The sequence below is a fragment of the Narcine bancroftii genome, chromosome 12 (genome assembly GCF_036971445.1).
Source record: "Narcine bancroftii isolate sNarBan1 chromosome 12, sNarBan1.hap1, whole genome shotgun sequence".
Taxonomy (NCBI): Eukaryota; Metazoa; Chordata; class Chondrichthyes; order Torpediniformes; family Narcinidae; genus Narcine; species Narcine bancroftii.
The window spans coordinates 85,619,170-85,640,700 of record NC_091480.1 but is presented as its reverse complement, the minus strand read 5'-3'; the positions used below and the strand labels follow the sequence as shown (position 1 = coordinate 85,640,700).

General features: G+C 40.8%; 2 long non-coding RNA genes across 3 annotated transcripts in view; one reads left to right on the top strand and one right to left on the bottom strand.

Moving 5' to 3' along the window:
* The window catches only part of LOC138747795 (uncharacterized), a 128,066-nt gene that overhangs the window by 36,235 nt on the left and 70,300 nt on the right, over positions 1-21,531 (bottom strand). For both annotated transcript variants that reach the window (XR_011347661.1, XR_011347660.1), the window contains one exon: positions 18,827-18,908. This is a non-coding gene — a long non-coding RNA (uncharacterized lncRNA). The remainder of the gene's footprint in view (positions 1-18,826; positions 18,909-21,531) is intronic.
* Positions 898-11,151, top strand: LOC138747262 (uncharacterized). Its single transcript, XR_011347396.1, has 3 exons — positions 898-1,064; positions 8,728-9,176; positions 10,705-11,151. It is a non-coding gene; the product is annotated as an uncharacterized lncRNA (long non-coding RNA).

Sequence of the window (21,531 nt, the reverse complement as noted above, 5' to 3'; positions counted from 1 at the left end):
CCAACGTTGGAAAGTTGGCTCTTTTTTTCCCCGAAACTATTTCGCATCCAAGGTTGAACAGTACGGAAACCTTGTGCAGAAAACGTCCTCCAAACTTGATTGGCTTTGGAAAATAAAGTTAATAATTTCATCAACATGAAAAGAAAGGAGGGTTAATGAAATTCCTGCGATTCTAGCTAAAAGCTTTCGAGGCTTAAAAATGTCACACAGGCCTGCAGGTGTAAATCGGGCTGATGTGTCCTTTTGTTTCAAAATAGATTTAAGATGAGCACAGTGAAGGTTACAGTCAAACTGCTTTTTATAGAATCTAGGGGTTATTCAATCACACTTAAGTTTGCTTCATTTGATGAGATACTTGAGCTGATGATCAAAGCTATCTTTAAAATGGAAATGCATTTCTGAAATGTGCACTTCATGTGCGTGTGATGGAATAGGAACAAGTCCAGAAGATATCCCTTCAGTGGTGCACATTCCCGAGCAATGGAATCAATCTCCACTCCAGCAACATTTTCTTTGGCTTCGAGAGCCAAACATAGAATTACCCCGATTGGCTCCGAATGATGTATTGAGCTCCTCTCAAATTCAGCTCGGAGTTGAAGTCATTCCTCTTGGGTGCTGACTCTACCAATCTTCTTGACAATTGTATTTCCCTGTGACTGAGGCTTCTATTGAAGGAGGCAGCCTTACAGCACTTACAAGCATCTCAACACCGAACAAATGTTCAGCTTGAGGCACTGCAGTTAATTTGCGGGTAGCACATGGGGAATAAAGATTAAAGGAGAATTTAGTGTTGTGGTGACCTTTTGTGTCTTAGATTAGTATCGCAATGTTAGTAGATCAGTTTATATTTTCTAATTGCTCACTCCCTAATCATATTTCGAGGAACTGTATCGTGCTGACGCCTTGATCGATCTTGGAGTCGAATGTAGGGACTCAAAATTTGTGTGCGGTTACAAAAATGACAGTGTGGTAGGCAGTGAGAAAGTTAGTCTGGCAAAGTGCAAGGATTTCAATTGTGGAGGGTGAACATGGCAAGGAAGTAAACAATGAGTAGCCAAATGCAAGTAAGTGTAGAGGAACAAAAGAACCTTTGAATGTATCCTTAAATCCCTGATGATAAACCAGGTAAGATGGGAATTAATGCATACGGGATCCTTGGCTTTCTTGGCTAAGATAAAGAATGCAAAAGGCTTGAAATATGTAAAATTAAAAATGCAGCCTGTATACTGTGGGCAGAAAGGATGTGTTACCTCTGGAGAAAGTGCAGAGAAGATGTTGTAGGGTTGCCGCTGTAAGGTAAGACCATCTTGTGGGGTTGTTTTCTTTGAGACAAGGGAATCTGAGAAGAGATTTAGTTGAGGCATGTAAAATTACAAGGGCCTCAGGAGTAAAACAGAGAGATTGGTAATTGTGGGCATTATTTTATGTTAATTAGTTGAATGATCAGAAGGAAGTTGAGAGAAAAATGATAACCTGTTCTCTTCTCCCCTCCCCTTTCCCCCTTCCAGCTCTCCTCCCCCCTTCTCTCTATTCACCAAACTATCCCTCAGCCCCTTGCTTGGTGCTGTGCCCTTTTCCCTCCCTTCTCCACCTATTACCTCCTGTCTTTGTGACCATGCCTTCCCCCCACTCTTTTGTTCGGATACCTGCTGACATTTTTCCATACCTTGATAAAGGGCTCAAGCCCAGAATGTTGGTTAGCCATTTTAACCTTTGCTAGATAAAGGACACTGTTTGACCTGATGAGTTTCTCCAGCATTATGTTTTTACTTCATCTGCAATGTCTACATATTTTTGTGTTTTACTTCTTGAGAGAAAAATATACTTCTTTCAACTCAAAGCATGATTTGAAATTCACTTTCCGAGGAAGTGTTGGACACAGAAACCTTTACCACATCTAAAAATCTCTTCAAGAACCATAGTCTATGGGTCAAAATCCACAAAATTGGGTTTTCTACTTCCTCAGAGTTTGCAGAGGTTTAATATGACATTGGAAATGCTAGAAAATGTCTACAGATGTGTGGTGGAAAGTGTGCTGACCGACTGCATCCCAGTCTGGTACAGGGACACCAATACCCCAGAGTTTAAAGCTTTGCACAAAGTAGTGGACACAGCCCGGGACATCACAGGCAAGCCTCTTTCCACCATCGAAAACATCTATGTGGAATGCTGCCGTCAGAGAGCAGCAGCAATCATCAAGGATTCAAACCACCCAGCACATGCTCTATTCTCTCTGCTGCCATCAGGAAAGAGGTTTAGGTGCCACAAGACTTGAACCACCAGGTTCAGGAACAGCTGCTAACCCTCCACCATCAGACTCCTCAACGACAAACTCAATCAGGGACTCATTTAAGGACTCTTACTTTTGCACTTTATTGATTGTTTTTTTTTCTCTTTCTCTTCTCTGTATTGCACAGCCATTTGTTTATTTGTTTACATGTGCATATTGTGTACAGATTTTATTTTGCACGACCAGTAAGTGATAATTCTGTCTGGCCTGCAGGAAAAAAGAATCTCAGGGTTATATGTGACGCCATATATACACTGTGAAAATCAATCTCAAATCTGAAATCTGACCCTAAAGTTCACTTTTAGCTGACATGGACAAGCGGAATAAATGGACTTCTACAGTGTATTAAATTACATGGTTCTTTAATAATTCCAAATCAATAATGTTTATATGAGTTAAGAATTAAGGGGCAGAGGTTTAGAGGTAACATGAGGGGGAACTTCTTTACTCAGAGAGTGGTAGCCGTGTGGAATGAGCTTCCGGGAGAAATAGTGGCGGCGGAGTCAACTGTATTATTTAAGAAAAGGTTGGACAGGTATATGGATGAGAAGAAGATGGAGGGTTATGGGCATTGTGCAGGGAGGTGGGACTAGAAAGGGGTGTTTGGTTCGGTGCAGACTAGAAGGGCCTAATGGCCTGTTTCCGTGCTGTAATTGTTATGTTATGTTTATGTTATTTCTAGCAACTCTTCAGCTAATTTATAAACTTATTATCAGCAACTTTTTTTCCTTGACTACCACCTTCTTAGTAAAATTTCTAAAGTATAAAAATTTCCATGTGGTCAGTATTTCAATAAACTTATTCAGTCCATTCACATTTCTCGATAAACAACCAAAAGTCCTCCAGTCACTTTTCCAAACACAGGGTGTTTAGTTAGCATAGTGGTTAACACAACACCTCTTCAGCGCCAGTTATCAGGACCGGGTTTAAATCCTGCACTGTCTGTAAGGAGTTTGTACGTCCTCCCCATATCTGCGTGGGTTTTCCCTGGAGGCTCCAGTTTGAAATGCACCAGGGGTGTATGTTAACTAGATGTATATTGGGCCACACAGACCTGTGGCCCGAAGAGGTCTGTTACTGTGCTGTGTGTCTAAAAGTCTAAAAAAAAATGTTGACAATCGCTTCTGTTTTTCCCTCATCAATCTTCAACATAACTCGGTGAAATTCATAAACTTGATGGTCTGTGTGGACCCAGCCTGTGGGAAAGCAACCACAGCACATCATGGGGTAGATTTGTGACCAGCAATTTGAAAAAAAAAATTAATGAAGGCAAGAAAAAACATTCCTGGAGACTTACCTCTGTAATCGCATCCCCAGTTTCATGTCTGGATTCAAGGTGACCACAGAAATAATTGGTAAAAACTATGTAATTGCATCTAAAGTCATAATTGCTAAAATCCACTCACTGAAGATGCATTCCAATCTTAATCAAATTGACAAACTTCTTCAAATAATCACGAACTACACAGGCAGATAATTGTTCACATTAATAAACCACACTGAAGATCCCAGGAACTATCTGAACTGCAGACAGCAAAAGTAGCTCCATATTTTAGCAAGATTCTAATTTTTACAGACAGACATTGGGACCTCTCTGCAATTTTTTTACAAGGTGCAGGAGTGCATTTCTCACAAGATTAGCATGAATGTGAATGGGAACATGTATAAGTCTGAACATCTTTGTTCTTGATTATCATAATTTTCATTATATGCCTTTCTGGTTCAGAAACAAACTTGAAGAAGGGCACATGACATTTAAATTAAAGTCATTTTATGTTATATATTACTGGAAAAAAACAACCTGTGTTTGAATTTATAGGCCAACATTCTACCCCTGCATCATATATTCACAAGATCACAAGATATGTGAGCAGAATAGGGCCATTGGCCCATCGACTCTGCTCCATCGTTCTAACTATGAGCTGACCCATCCACCCACTCAGCCCCACTCCCCAGCAACCCTTGATGTCAATCTTTGCCTTAAATACACCCAACGGCCTTGCATTCATGCTGCCTGTGGCAATAAGTTCACAGATACACAAACCTCTGGCTAAAGAAATTTTTTCACATCTCTGTTTTGAATCGATGCCCCTTTATCCTGAAGTTGTGCCCTCTTGTCCTCGACTCACTTACCATGGGGATCAATTTTGCCACATCTACTCCATCCAGGACTTTCAGCATTTGAAATATCTCTATGAGGTCTTCCATCATCCTTCTGTACTCCAATGAGTACCAAGAGCTGAAAAATGTTCCTCATAAGATAAGTCTTTCATTCCTGGTATTATTCTAGTAAATCTTCTCTGAACCCTCTCCAATACCAGAACATGCTTTCTCAAATAAGGCACCCAAAACTGTATTCAGTACTCCAGGTGAGGTCTCTTCAGTGCCCTGTAGAGTCTCAACATCATATCCCTGCTATTATATACTATTCCTGTTGAAACAAATGGCCACATTGCATTTGCCTTCACCACCAGCTCATTATCCTCATTCTGGAGGTTAAACTTTAGGGAATCCTGCATGAGGACACACAAATCCCTTTGCACCTCAGAATTTTGAATATTATCCCCATCTAAATGCCCGCTGATTTCTTCCACCAAAATGCACGACCCTACACTTTCCAACATTGTATTTCATCTGCCCATTCTCCTAATCTATCCAAGTTTCCCAGCAGCCTTTTGGTATCCTCAGCACCACCCACCCTCCCACCTATTTTGGTATCATCTGCCAATTCAGCCACAAAGCCATCTATTTCAAAATCCAAATCATTTATATACAAAGAAGTGGCCCCAACACTGACCTCTGCGGAACACCACTGGTAAATGGTAGCCAACTGGAATAGGATGTCTTTATTCCCACTCTCTGTTTCCTGCCGATCAGCTAATGCTCTACCCATGCTAGTATCTTTCCTGATATTCCACAGGCTCTCATCTTGTTAAACAGCCTCATGTGTGGCACCTTGTCAAAGGCCTTTTGAAAGTGCAAATACAACACAACCACTGCATTTCCCCTGTCATTCCTACTAATGACCTCTTCAAAAAATTGGATTAGGTTTGTCAGGCATGATTTTCATTTCAGGAAACCATGCTGATTTGGGCCTATCTTGTCCTGTGCCTTTAGCTATTCCATTACCTCATCATTAACAATCGACTCCAACAGCTTCCCAACCACCGATGTCAAGCTAATAGGTCTTCAATTTGCTTACTGCTGTCTCGCTGCCTTCTTAAACAGCGGAGTGACATTCATGATGCTCCAGTCCACTGGAACAATGCCAGAATCCATTGATTCCTGGAAGATCATTACCAATGCCTCCACATTCTCTACAGCTCTCTCCTTCAGAACCTAAGGGTGCTTTCCATCTGGTCCGGGAGACTAAACTGCCCTTTGACTATTTAGTTTCCGAACTACCTTCTCTCTTCTGATCTTGACTGCATTCACTTCTCTTCCCAGAGACACTTGAGAGTCCAGAATGCTATTAATCTTCCACAGTGAAGAATGATCCTCTCCCATCTCCTCATCTCCCATTATAATTTCTTCAGCATCTTCTTCTTACTTGTCTTCTCTAAGTTTTAAAAAGTTTCCCAGTCCTCATTCTTCCCACTAATTCTTGCTTCCTTGTATGCCCTCTCTTTTGCTTTTACTTTAATTTCCCTTGTCAGCCACTGTTGTCTCATTTTTCCATTCACACATTTCTTTCTTTTTGGTCTGTACCTGTCCTCATTTTTTGCAGAAATGTCAGCCATTGTTGATCTGTGTTTTCCCCATTAGTGATCACTGTCTTCTAAGGGTTCCTTTGCCTTATGTTTGCTTATCACCTCTGGTTCATTACGCAGCACCCCAATCCAGAACAGCCACCCCCCTGGTGGGATCATCAACAAACCATCCCGTAGGCATTCCAAAAACTCTCTCTCCTGAGATCCTGTACTGACGTGACTTTCCCAATCTACTTGCATATTAAAATCCCCCATGATTATCGTAACGCTGTCCTTCTGCCTTTTCTATTTCCAGTCATATTTTGTCCACATCCCATTTGCTGTTTGGATGTTTCTACTTAACCACCATTAGGGCCCTTTTAACTTTTATCATTCTTTAACTCAGCCCATAATTATTCTACCTCGTCCGATCCGATGATTCCATTGATTTGTATCACAGAACAACAAAACTGAACCTATAACACAAGTACCAACAATAATGAAAAGTGATCATAGCAGCTATTTAACAAAGAAGTGTTGGGTGGCATGGTTAACGTACCGGTTAGCACAACACTATTACAGTAACAGCCACCGGGTTCGAATCCAGTGCTGTCTGTAAGGAGTTTGGATGTCCTCCCTGTGTCTACGTGGGTTTTCTCTGGGCACTACGGTTTCCTCCCATTCTTCAAAAAAGATACGTAGGTGGGGGTTGTAGGTTCATTGAATGTATTTGGGTAGCACATGTTCATGGGCCCGAAGGACTTGTCACCATGCTGTATGTCTAAATGTTTAAAAATTTTAAATTTGGAATTCCAAAGATTTGCTCGCTGTTCGCCCAAGCGTTAACATCGTGTAAAATGGGAGATACTGTGTCATGATTTGTTCAGGAAGCTTGAGTATAGGAAAACTATTGTTGAACTCTTCATCCAAACCTCATGGTCGACAGTCAGGCTAATAGGTTCTAGATTCACAAATTGCATAAAATTAAATAGCTGCTTTTGCACCTTGGAGAAGACGACGTAAGCCCTTTAAGACTTGAAGAGGATATATGGGATGCAGGTTATGTTGAAACCAGCTGCGACAATGAAAATACTTCCAGTAGAGTGTTGACATTTATTTGTTCATTGATGTCTCAAGACAATCTGGATGTAGAACTCATCTGTCAATATGTATTTTAAAGGATTAAGAAACTTTAGAATGAAGCAGATGCTTCACTGTTTTTCACGAGGACATTTACACTGACAAATATTCATACATTTCAGGAGACTCCATTGGCATTGCCTAAGCAAACAGATAAAGTAAGGCCCTGTCAAATCACAAGTTGCCCTGGAGAAATAGATAACAAAGAAGGTGCTGTATGTGAATTTTGGAGTAACTTTAACAAAGTTCATTGGTTTTTCTAACATTGCTTACTGTTCATTCATATTTCTTTTGTAACTCTTAAGACTTTTTTGGTTTGTTATATATATTTAACTTTACCTTTGCATTAGTCACGTGTACTGCATATGTGACTATAATATCACTTTTATTCATTGTTAATGGTTGAACATTTTCATAATCAGTGCTTTTAATTTGCTAATGTAATTATAAATGATTTTTATGTGGATTGTAATATTCTGTGAATGTCTGAGCTATGTTCAAAATCCTGTAGATCAGTAGTTTTCAAACTTCCCCCCTATAACTCACATTCCATCTTAGGCAATCCCTATGCCATAGGTGCTACTTGATTAGTAAGGGATTGCTTAAGGTGGCATGTGGGTGGAAAGAAAAAGTTTGAAAACCACTGTTTTTTAATCGTACCTAATTGACTCGTTATGTGCCCAAACGAAATGGACCAATGACAATTTTTCTCAAGCAAAATATTTCAGTAATTGTGGTGCGCTGTTAGCCAGAATCAGACACACACAAGGTAAAGACTGTACGACAGGCTTTAATCCACAAAGACTTCCACAGAGCCAGGCTGGCTGTAGCTGCAGCAACTCTGAGTGAGTTTCGGGAGGCCGGCGCAGGTTTATACCCCGGAGGGTGATTGACACCCGACCGGGTGGGGCTTGATCCCTTCGACAGCTGGCCAGGTGTTGTCCTGTCCCCTTACACTCTTGCAGGTACAGAGGTTTCCCCCTGCAGTAGGCCGGTGGTGTACCATCACAGTAACAATTGAGTCTGGAGCACTGATTCTCAACCTTCCCTTCCCACTCACACACCACCTTAAGGAATCCCTTACTAATCACCGAGCACCCATGGCATAGGGATTGCTTAAGGTGGGAAGTGAGTTCAGGGGGAGAGTTTGTAGATGTTGAGAACATGGCTCAGATGATCATATAAACCTCCCTCCCTTCATCAACTCCATCCTGCTGTCTTGGAAAAGTTATCAGCATTTTAAAAGACCCATCACATCCTGGCCCCACTCTTCACCCCTTTTTCCATTGGGAAGAAGATTCATGAGATCATCTATCAACAGGTTCAGAGACAGTTTCCTTTCCGCCTTATTAGATTGCTGAATGAACCTCACACTTATAAAATTATGTTGCCTTGCTCTGAAACAACTAATCTCTCTCTATTCCTCTTCACTTCCACCCTCTTCCTTACTTGCTTGACATGTGCAGCTAGATTGCTCACAAAACAAACTTTCTTAGTGCACATGTGACAATGACCTTGAACTTGATTCACTAAGCCTACTTGTATACCTTACTGCCTGTTTTGTTATCTATTGGCGCTCTTTTAATTAACTTTTAATTTTATTCCCAGTAGCTAGTGTTACACGTCTCCAGAATGGAGGACCATCGCCTTCCCAAGATCGTGTTCTATGGTGAGCTCTCCACTGGCCATCGAGACAGAGGTGCACCAAAGAAGAGGTACAAGGACTGCTTAAAGAAATCTCTTGGTGCCTGCCACATTGACCACCGTCAGTGGGCTGATCTCGGCTCCAACCGTGCATCTTGGCGCCTCACAGTTCGGCGGGCAGCAACTTCCTTTGAAGAAGACCGCAGAGCCCACCTCACTGACAAAAGACAAAGGAGGAAAAACCCAACACCCAAGCCCAACCCACCAATTTTCCCTTGCAACCGCTGCAACCGTGTCTGCCTGTCCCGCATCGGACTTGTCAGTCACCAACGAGCCTGCAGCAAACGTGGACATACCCATCCACAAATATTCATCCGCGAAGCCAAGCCAAAGAGAAAAAGAAGAGACATGGAGTTGAGTAGGATGTCAGTTGAGTATGGATGGCTCGGTTAGAGTGGTGGTTGGCACAATGCTGTTACAGTGCGAGCGATCGGGACTATAGTTTCTTCCAAATTTAAATTGCTTAGCTGAAGTGAAATTCAGATTTTCATTTTTGTTTGAGGATTAAATGAAAACTTAATTTCTACTCATGCACCCATATTTTTCTTTAACAGCGGAAAACGATTTCTAATAAAAGGAGGTCAAGCCCTTTACTTTCCAGTATTATTGGGCGAGTTAGGTAAATATTCACTCACACAGGGATTATTTAAAGGTCCATGTTCAAGTCCTATGCTCAGGTAGCCTGGATGAAGGGCTCAGGCCTGAAACATTGGATATCTTTGCTACATAAAGCATGCCATGTGACCTGCAGAGTTTCTCCAGCATTGCTTTCTCTACAATCACTGTGTCTACAGACTTGCATGTTTCAAACCAAGTTATTTTTCTTGACATTACAGAAGTTTCTTCAATCCACGAAATTAAATGTTATTGATTTGTGTGAAATATAATGAAATACCTGAGAAAGCAAATTAAATCTTTCTCTAATTTCTCCACAGCAAAGTGACACCTCCAATTGTGTATTGAACTATACAGTCTTACTATGCTTAGCGCTGAACTCTCTCGAATGCAACATTCAAAACAGCTAAATCAGTTACATTTGTGCATTGCTAATGTTGGACTAAATGGCAAAATTATTGATATCTCTAATTTTACATGTTAAAACCTGTGTAAATTTTTGAAAAGCAACCTCTCAACTAGAAGAACAAACTGTGGAGTTTGCAGAAGCATTACTTTTATGTATTTTACTCGATAGAAATGATTTGCTAATCTTTTGCTTTCACAGATGTCAGTCCTGGGGATTAACTTGTTATTTTAATTTTTTGAATGTTATTCAAGCGCCAAACACACCCACCCCTCGCATAATGAGATCACATCCTACATCACCTTGACCCAGATTTTCATCAGCTCGGTCGGTAAAAATAAATTGATTTCAAATGTCTCGGGAAAACTTGCTGAAACTGATGCACAACTTTCCTGTTGGACTGCCAATGTTATCAAATTAAGCTTTCTTGTTCCTTGGGTACAGACGCAAAAGAGCCACATAGAGACTTGTAAACTAGGAATTTGATTCCTAAACCATTTCTGTGTGTCCTGTGAATTTGCACTAGAGTTTGATTTAATATGCTTTCTCTCGTACGCAGGCAGTATTTATTTATTTAGACATATAACTCGAAAACTGGCTATTTCGGCCCATGAATCTGTGCTGCCCAATTAACGTACACCCCACCCCGTTACATTTTTGAATGGTGGGAGGAAACCAGAGCTTCCGGAGAAAACACAGGTAGACACAGGAAGAATGTACAAACTCCTTACAGACAGCATGGGATTTGAACCCTGGTACATTTCTTGAATGAGCTCATAACAGTGGTTCACTAGTTTGGTGATAATTGATGTTTCTTTTTATTGTAATCCTACATTCTGCAAATTATGCTCTTTACACAGGTAAGGGAAAACCAAAGATGAAAGACCCAGTAATCACTGGGGGAAATTAGAGGTGGAGAGGGTGAGCATATTTAAATTCCTGTGAGTCACTATCCCAGAGAATCTTTCCTCGACCCAACATACTAATGTCATTGAGAAGAAAACACGTCAGCGCCTCTACTTCCCCAGGAGTACCTGTGATGGAAAGCCCTGCAAAAGGTAATGAATGTAGCTCAGTGCACCACAGGCAAAACTTTCCCCTCCAACAAGAAAATTTGCATGGGACCATGTCATCATCAAATCGTCAAGGTTCTGCACCACCCAGGACACGCTCTGCTCTCGCTGCTGCCATCAGGAAAGAGTTAGAGGTGCCACAAGACCTGTGCCAACAGTTGCTATCCCTCCGCCATCAAACTCCGAAACAACAGACTCAATCAAAAACTTATTTAAAGACTGCACGTTATATATTACTGAATTATTTTCCATTCTCTGTATTGCACACAGTTTGTTTACATTTATTTCTTTGTTTACATTTCACTCTTTTGTATTCATATCTTTTCCTTGAGTAAAGTTTACAGTTATTGAGAGGTTGAAATATTGCCTGCCCTGCGAGAAAATGTATCTCAGGGTTGTACATGATGTTAATTTGAACTTTGAACTTTAAGTTGTATGATGTTAGAGATAGATTATTATTCTGTTCACAGAAGTACAAAACCTCTGGTATCTGGCACCCATGGGGATTGGTAGAGGCCAGATAAGGGAATTTTCCAGTTGCTTGAGATTTCACGTTGCATGGATTGGCAAACAAACAGCGAAGTGAGCCAATTTGTATTTTTTAATACAAACCTGTATTTTAATAAAACATGTATTTTTTTTTACCTATTTATTTTCTGCAACTTTTTTTGCTGGTTGCTGGAGGCTGCTAGTTGCTTGAATTCTGGGGTTTTATTGTACTAGGAATTTTGTGACAATAAACTAAACATTTCATACCAATGTATTTTAATACACGAGGAGAAAACAAGCAAATAACTGAGTCACCAACAGAATTAGTTGAAGAGAACTAGTTTTGACAATTGAAGACAGTGTAAGATTGAAGATACCGAATCAATGGTTAACTTAAAAAATAAATTAAAATAGGGAGAGATGTAAATGAGAGAGTGCAGATGCCAGAATCTGAAGCCAAACACAATCTGCAAGAGGAACACAACAGGTCAAGTAAATTCAGTAGGAGAAAAGTACATTCCACCTTTTGAGATGAAACTTCTCATCAGAACTGAAAGAAGTTAATCCATAAGCAAAGTAAAGAGAATAGCAGGGAAGGAGTGAGGTAGGTATCCCATGTGGAATTGGCCAACCAGGCAGAGGTGGAATATGATAGACAGAGGCAGGTGTGGCAGATGCCAGGCAAAGGGAAAGGGAGGCAAGAAAAAGCAAACAAGTCAGGCAAACAACACTGCAATACACAAACGTTTTCTCTAGGGAGGCAAGCGTCCAATCCTTGACGGATGTCAGGTAAATGTAGAACCAGCGGATGAACGCATGGATCTGGTGGAGGATGAAAGGTAGGGGAGGTCCTGAGCAATGGTAGCAAGAGAGTGAGGGTCTGCTGTGCGTGGGTGGTCCATAGAATTTGGCAAGAGAAGTGAAAGGAGTAACAGCCCGTGCATTAAGGATGGAGGCCAAATGGGGAGGCCTGGAAACGAACCTGATAACCACGTGGCAGACACTCTCACCCTTCATCCTCCACCGGATCCACATTCAACTGTCACAGTGGTTCTCAACCTTTTTCTTTCCACTCACATACCACTTTAAGTAATCCCTATGCCATAGGTCCCTGTGATTAATAAGGGATTGCTTAAGCTGGTATGTAGGTGTAAAGAAAAAGTTTGAAAACCACTGTTTTAATCGTATCTCATTGACTCGTTATGTGCATGGTTTCATAACTCCAAAGGAAATGGGCCAAGGACAATTTTTATCAAGCAAAATATTTCAATAACAATTGGGTCCAGAGCAGTGGTTCTCAACCTTTTTTTTCCCCACTCACATCTCACCTTAAGCAATCCCTCACTAATCACAGAGCACCAATGGCATAAGGATTACTTAGGGTGGTATATGAGTGGAAATAAAAAGTTTGAAAACCACTGAACTATCAGTTCTATATTTACCTGCCATCCATCATTGATTGGCAGCTTAATACATTCGTGTATTGCACTTGACCCGAGCATCAGTGAGCTTTCTGGTTTAACTTGATTTACTCTAAAGTTCAAGCCAATCTATTCCAGCACTGCACTAACCACCCCCTTTACTTTCCATAGATGAGCTTGCTCTGTTCTTTGTCGTGCTGGGATGTATACATCTTTTCTGGTTTGCAAGAAACCTGGCGGTTTCATGCATTTCTAATTAACTTGTCGCGGAGGTGTTTTGGGGAAGATGACTTTCTGACTTCAGCCACCTTTCCCAGCCAGGGAAGACTGAACCAAAGTTTGTGGGACTCCATCGGCTCAGGAGCCAATGAATGACTGTGTTACTGAAGGAACAGTGCACAACTATTGTGTACTGGCTTTCATTAGTACATGACCTAAGGAAACCCTGCAGTGACACTGGCTTAGAAACACAATATCTGCCTCCTAATAGTTACCAAAGTGACTTTAAAAGTTGAATTTGAAATGTCCTAGTGAATAATAAGTAAAAAGAGATAGTTTTCGATGAAGGGTCACTAATCTGAAAAGATAACTCTGGTTTTCTCTTCAGAGAAGCTGTCTGACCTGCTGAGAATTTCACAGGGGTGGCATGGTTAGTGTAGTGGTTAGTTTAGTGGTTAGTGATTTGCTGTTACAGCGCTAGTGTTCAGGACCAGGATTCAAATCCCGCGCTGTTTGTAATGAGTTTGTACATTCTTCCCATGTCTGTGTGGGTTTTCCCTGGGGACCCCCAGTTTCCTCCCACCGTTCAAAAATGTACCAGGTTAATATATAGGTTAATTGGACGTCATGGGCTTGTGGGCTAAAATGTACTGGGGGTGTCGATTAATTAGGCGGCATGGACTTGTTGGCCAAAATGTACTAGGGGTGTAGATTAATTAGACGGCATGGGCTTGTGGGCCAGAATGGTCTGTTACCATGCTAAAGTTAATTTAAATGTAATTAAATTAAATTTAAATTTAAATAAAAAGAATATTCACACATTATTATTTCACTGGAATACATCCACTTATGGAGGACTTTACATAATGTGTACTAAATTCCAGAGAAGTGATTTAACTAGCAATTAGGACAACGCCCAATGTATGATATAATGTTCAAATGTTTCTGATTCAGCCAGTTATAAAATCCTTCCACTACAGATTTGGAAATACTTTAAGAGCTATTTTCATTGTGGCAATTGTTGGTGTATGCTTTCATTCACTTGGGTGAGGCACAGCTGACCTTCATGACTATCTAGGTGTCAGCATGGCCTGCCTTGGACCTGGGTGGAATTTGCTTCAACAATGAGCCGACGTCTCTGTTTGGTGGGAAGGTGATTGTGCCTGATTCTTAAACTCTCACTCACCTCCCGTTCGTCACCAATAGCAGCGGCTAGAAGAATTACCCTCAGTCTTTTTGGCAACCCAGAAAAATGGAATGTGTTTTACCTTGCTGGAGATTTTAGTTCCTGTTTTTTTTTCTCTCCAGATCTTCAATTCAGATTAAATCACTCACACTATTGAGGTGTAACTTAATGAGCCAATATTTTTTGTCAAGCATTAAAAAAAAGGTTAAGAAAATGATACCCAAAGTGTTTTCATATTCTTTCTACATTGTCACCATGTTAATCCAGAAATGGGCATTGCAGCAAAGTGATAATTAGCCCACTGACTTCATGCCACGTCCAGAAATGGATGCTCAATAGTTGAACATCAGTTACACTGATCCTTTGGAAAAGATGAAAGAAGAAACTATTGCTAAAAATATTGGCGAAAGTTTTAAATCACACATTATAGTCCGTTAATTTTAACTCTGTGGCCACTGGAATCACAGTGTACACGCATGATTAAATAACTAGGCAAAGCGTTCTTAGAGTGAATCAAAAGGATTCACTCTTCATAACACGCGCACCCTTTTAAAAGCTTGAATCATGCGCCCGACACAGGCTGACATCATCACACACTGACGTCACATAGCCGGTTCGATGCCTTCTGGGAGTTGTAGTGCCACCATAGCGCCGCTACAACTGGTTACATTTCATTGTTAAAATAATGGATCAAAGCTAATTAAGTAAATGCCTCATGGTGACATTGTGTAACCCAAAGGCTCAGAAGTCACAATCAAGGTATCACTTACTATTTTATATTCAACCTTCGGGGATCATAATTTGAAAGCAAGCAGGCAAATTAGACGGGGCACTATGGGCAATAGTTATCCCACAGTTACTGAAACCATTTGGTGTAACACACCAAAATAGGTGCGCCAGATGGACAGCAGACGTGATAACAACTATTTTGGATTTGTACCCGTTATAGAGTTGAATGGAATATTGCATATTTTCACTGTTGTGCACATTGGAGCTGGATCTTGAATCCAGACGAGTCAAATGGTTGGGAGAAAGAAAAACAGTGGAATAGGCTGTGGACAGGCCACAGGATTGGATACGCTTGAGCAGTATGGGACTGGAAGGGAGAGATGAAGTGGTCTGCCCAGAAGTTCTAGGTGCAGCAATGATCAAGTCAAGTCAAGTTTATTATCATCTGATTGCTAAAGTACATGTTCTCCACTCCTCGTTGCAAATATGAAGACACAGAACCAGACATAACACACACACACACACACACACACACACACACACACACACACACACACACACACACACACACACACACACACACACACACACACACACACACACACACACACACACACACACACACAATACACAGAAGTATTCAAATAAATAATAAATGCCCAAGTATTGTTCTGTGAATATGAGAGTCTCAGATGGTTAGTGTGAGCAGTTCCTTTGGTCATTCAGCATTCTCACTGCCTGTGGGAAGAAACTGTTCCTCAGCCTGGTGGTGCCGGCTCTCATCCTCCTGTGTCTCTTCCCCGATAGAAATTGCTGAAAGATGCTGTGTGAAGGGTCAATGATTATGGAAGATGAACAACCAACACCCAACAATCTACCTTTACAGGCATTTTGACACAGGTTGTGCATCTTACAGGCTTGGTGTTAAACATTAGGGACAGAGGCAAACAGGTTTCAGACATGCAGAGCAGGAGGAGCAAGTGTACGACGTGACCTGAGCAAAGCCATTGTGGAAGAAGGGACAGCAAGGCTCAACATTTGATGCAACAATTGCTGCCCGTTGCCATGATGGGATGTCCGGAGATGCAGAATGGTCCCCATGTAATCTTGTCCAGATTCTCCACATTGAAGATAACTGGCTGCACTTTCAACCAAGAGTTGGCTTAACAGAATCTATGAAGAGAGATATGCCTGGGATGGAAGAGCTAGTGGAGGAAAGCTTGTGAATCACTGCACTGTCCAGGAATGAATGCAGAAGTGAAGGACTTGGAAATGTGATATGTGGAGATTTTGGAGAGAGGAGGCAAGAGAAGAATTCCAGGCTTATTCATAAGGTGTTGGACAGATCTTGGGCAAAGGTAGCAGTGACATCTTCAATTTTTGGCCAAAAAGGACAAATACTACCTGCAATCAGTTAATTATTTTTAATTTTTTTCCTGGACACAGGATACTGTATTCAATCATGTTTTAAGTTGAATGCTACATTTGCCAGTGTTTTTGATAAGGTTTTAGCAGACAATGTCTCCCAAGTTACTGCAGACAAAGCAAGCTGTTTGCATTTCTGTATCTATTGTGTGGAACGATTGAAGAATTTGTTGGGTGTGCAACCAGCCTTTAAAGGTTATGCTGAAGTAATTATTGTTAAGAAATAATCTTGGGGTGGCATGGTAGCGTTTAGTGCAATGCTATTGGAGCGTCACTGAACCGGTTCGCCTCCGGCGCTGTCTGTAGGAAGCTTGCGCCTTCTCCCCGCGTCTGTGTAGGTTTCCTCCAGGTGCTCTCGTTTCCTCCCACCCTTCAGAAACATACAGGGCTTTTTAGGTTAATTGGTCGTTTGGGCGACATGGGCTATTGGGCCAACAAGGCCTATTACTACACTGGATGTCCAAAAGGAAGTAATGTTAAACAGTATTTAGTATTAACTGGATGCAAATTAATGTAAATTTATTTGCATTTAATTGAAAGTTACTAAACAAATATGAAAACAAGGATGTAAGAGAAAGGGGATCTAGCAGTAAAATGTGGGAAATATTTTCAGACATATTTCTAAGATGGAGCAATTATGTTGCAGACTTGTAAATAGCTCTAAAATAAATTTACAACATGGCTCACTCATAACCTACAGAATGTAACAGAAGAAATATGTAGATGTACAGAAAACTGCTGCAGGTACAAGGTGCCACATTAAAATAGCAGAAGTGATTAAATAAATTGGCAATCACAGTGAATGTGAATGTAGAAGACCGATGTAAGTTCATTCTTTTTAGTTTTCCTCAGGGTTCTACACATGAATTTTCAGAACAAAAAGAATGCAAATAAAGTCAGTACTTGAACTTTTAACACTGTTTAAGCTTTGAGGAAACTGAAGCCTATTTCTGAAGATCTGCTGATTTGACAGTGGTCACTAGAGTCAAAAGCAATACATTGTGCATGGGGAATCTTCATACATCTGGATACATGATAACAGCAAGTTAAACTATCTGCAGATGCTGTGATTGTAGCAAGAACACAAAAATGCTGGAGGAACACAGCAAGACGCGCAGCATCCATGGGGGCTAAAGATATATGACCAACGTCTCAGCCCTGAGCCCTTTTTAGTTCACTGTTAAAGGAGCAGATTAGCAGGACGGCGTGATTAGCATTGCGGTTAGTGCGATGCTATTACAGTTCCCAGCGACCGGGGTTCGAATGCAGCACTGTCTGTAAGGAGTTCATATGTTCTCCCCGTGTCTGCATGGGCTTCCTCTGGGTGCTGGAACCCACCCTTCAAAATGTACTGGGTTGTAGGTCAATTGGATGTAATTGGACTGTTTGGGAAGAATGGTTATTGAGACAGACAGGAAAAATGAACTAAGCTAAGATCTGCAATCTTCCCATCATTCAGCATCAGTCAGCCATGGGCCTGGAGGAGAATCTGATCCTGATAGTATGTAGAGGTCAATTGGCTGTACACATTCAGTGACCTCCCACGCACTGTCGGGATCAGATACTCCTTTGGATTAGTTCTTTCAATAAAATTACTGTTTAATGTGCAATTTAAGAAAAATACAGAACACCCAGGGAAAACCCATATGCAACTATTAAAGAATTTATGACAATAATTTAAATCCAATTAAAGGAGAGATGGAAATGTAATAGATGGAACATAACAGAGCATGAAAAATTAGGGAGTTACTCCTGTGGTTGTGGCCGGTATCACTGGACAACAATTTTTTTTTCAAAAATTTACTTCCTGAAAAAGATTTGGGGTTCATGATAAACAACTTCAACCTGAACACAAAGATAATTTCAGATTTGCTGCATCATGTAGGAAGTTGGTGAAACATTAAATGAACTTTTATTGAATTTAGCATGTTTAATCACATAATGAAGCTGACACACTGCGTCAGTTCAACTGACCTAAAAATGTTTTGCCAGTAATTTTTGGTAATGCTTGGCATCTGATGCCTCTCATGCCAGTGTCCAAAAATAGTCGGCCGGCATTCATAGATTTCAAATGCCCTGATTCTGCTTTTCCACAGTCGCAATGTCCTGGTGAAACCTTCACCTTGTTCATCACTGACTGCACCAGGACCTGTAGGGAAGACGTCCAAGGGAGAATAAATTTTCAATGACACGCTCCACTTCATGGTTTTATATGCTCGAAGAAGTCTTAAAATATGACAAGAAATCACCAAAATGGGTTATATCTAAAAAAAACAGCATGTGATAGTAAAATGTGAAGGTGATTTTCGTGTTAGCAGTGCAAAATCCATAAAATACACCCACAGGTGCTCAGGAAGCAAAATCTTCATTGTCTGGTGATTCAGACCTCACTCAAAGAGATTATCTGGTCATTATCACATTGCTGCTTGTGAGTACTTACTTTAAACATGCCGACAGCTGCATTTTCCACATCACAACAGGGACCCATCAAAACTATTTTATTGGGTGTGTTTTGGGTTATCCTAAAAGAAACCAGAAAATGTGTGAAATACGGAATTGCTTTTCTTCGTGCAAATTAATAATATGGCTAAAGTCTGTGTCTGGTTCAGAGCTTGAAGATGTACTTAGAAAAATGTAAAATCAAGAATAATCTATTCAAGATCTTTCCTTATCCATATGACTCTATTGGTTAACCAGTTGTAAGTTGTTTCAAAATATCTGATTTTCTATTTATTTTAATTATGAACCTAAGTTTTCAAATGTAGGGTAATGTTAAAGTCAAAAGATGTGATAAAATTTAATGTTAGAATTAAGTGAAGGCTGAAAATACAAATCTGTCAAAATATGCATTTTGGAAGGACAAACCAAGTTAGGACATACACGGTAAATGGTAGGGCAATGAGTAGTGCAGTAGAACAGAGGGACTTGAGAAATCAGATACATAATTCCTTGAAAGTGGTGTCACATGTGAATAGGGTCGTAAGGAGTTTTTGGAACGTTGCCCTTCATGAATCAAAGTATTGGGTATAGAAGTTGGGATGTTATGGTAAAGTTGGAGAGGCCAAATTTTGTGTATGGTGTGCAGTTTTAGCCACCTAACTCTTGGAATGATATCAATAAGATAGTGCAGAGAAGATTTACTAGGATGTTGCCCTGACTTCAGGATCTGACTTACAGGGAAAGGACTTTATTCCCTGAAGCATAGAAGAATGAGGGGGGAGGTATACAATATAGGTATAGATAGAGTAAATATGTTCAGGCTTCTTCCACCGAGGGTAGGTGAGATAAAAACTAGAGGACATGGGTCAAGGGTTAAAGGGAGTGGTGGGAATGTGGAATGAGCTGCCAGCTGAAGTGGAGGGGTATTGTCTGCTGCCGGTCAATAGGATGAGGCAGAATCACAGCTCGGCACAGACTAGAAGGGACGAAGGGCCTGTTTTTGTGCTGTTCTATGGTGATAGTGCCAGGTGGGAAATATTGTAGAAAATATTGCCAAGATTTATCATTAGTGCTGATATTTCTTATAAATAAGTGCAGAAATTAGTGCATTTGTCCATGTGGACGAATGCAGTATCTAGACCTACCTGTTTGCTTGGAACCATAAAACCTCAGAATATGGCAGCACAGAACACAAGCCCTTTGGTCCTTGTAGTGTGTGCAGAACTATCATTAAGCTGAGTTCCACAGTGACCCACACCTATTGCATATCCTTCCATATCCACTTCATCCATGTACCTGACCAATTTTTTTTCTTAACTGTTAAAATTGAGCCCACGTTCACCACTTCAGGTCATTTCATACTCCCACCACTTCAGCTCATTCCCAACTCCCACTATTCTCTGTGAAGGAATGCCCACTAATATTCTCCCTAAACGTTTCCCCGTTCACCCTTAATCCATGTCCTCTGGTTTGTATCTCACCAAACCTCAGTGGATAAACCCTACTTGCATTTACTCTGTTATACCCGTTGTATATTTGAATACCATCAAATTTTCACTTATTCTTCTACGTTCTAGGGAATAAAGTCCTATAATCTGATTTACCTCTCCCTGTAACTCAGTTCGTCAACTCCTGGCAACATCCTAGTAAATCTTCTCTGCACTCTTTCAATGTAGTTAGAAGACCAAAGCTGCACACAAAGCTCCAAATTTGGCCTCACCAATATCTAATACAACTTTACCATAACATCCAAACTTCTTCATTCAATACTTTGACTTATGAAGGCCAATATGACCCAATCTACACCACCTTAAGGGTATTATGTATCTGTATTCCCAGATCCCTCTGTTCTACTGCACTCCTCAGTACCCTACTGTTTACCACGTATGTCCTACCTTGGTCTGTCTGTGCAAAATGCAACACCTCACACTTGACTGCATTAAATTCTATCATTCATTTTACAGCCCATTTAACCAGGTGATCCAGATCCCTCTGCAACTTTGATAACTTTCTGCGCTCTCCTCAGTGCCTCTAATCTTAATGTCATCTGCAAACTTGCTGATCCAATTTACCACATTATCATCCAGAACATGGATGTAGATGACAAACAAGAGCCCAGCACTGATCTTGGAGGCACACCACTAGTCACAGGCCTCCATTCTGGGAGGCATTCAATTACTACCATTTCTCCCATAAAGCCAATGTCAAATCCAGTTTACTACATTACCAAGCTAATGAACCTTCCTGACTAATCTCCCAAGCGGGACCTTGCCAAAGTCCATGTAGACACAACATCCACATCCTTTCCATCATCAAATTTCCTGGTGACCCCTTCAAAAAACTTGGCCTACCATGCACAAAGCCATGTTGACTATCCCTCATCAGTCCCTGACTATCCAATTACTTGTATATCCGATATGTTAGGATACCTTCCAATAATTTACCTGTTACCGAAGTCAGGCTCACTGGCCTATAATTTCCTAGGTGACTTTTAGAGCCTTTTTTTAAACAATGGAACATTATGAGCTATCGTCTAATCCTCCAACACCTCTCCTGTGTCCAATGACATTTTAAATATATCTGCCAGAACCCCTGCAATTTCTGCACTAGACTCCCTCAATATCCAAGGGAAATACTTTGTCAGGCCCTGGGTATTTATACAACTTTATCTGCTTTACCACAACAAGAACCTCCTCCTCCTTCATC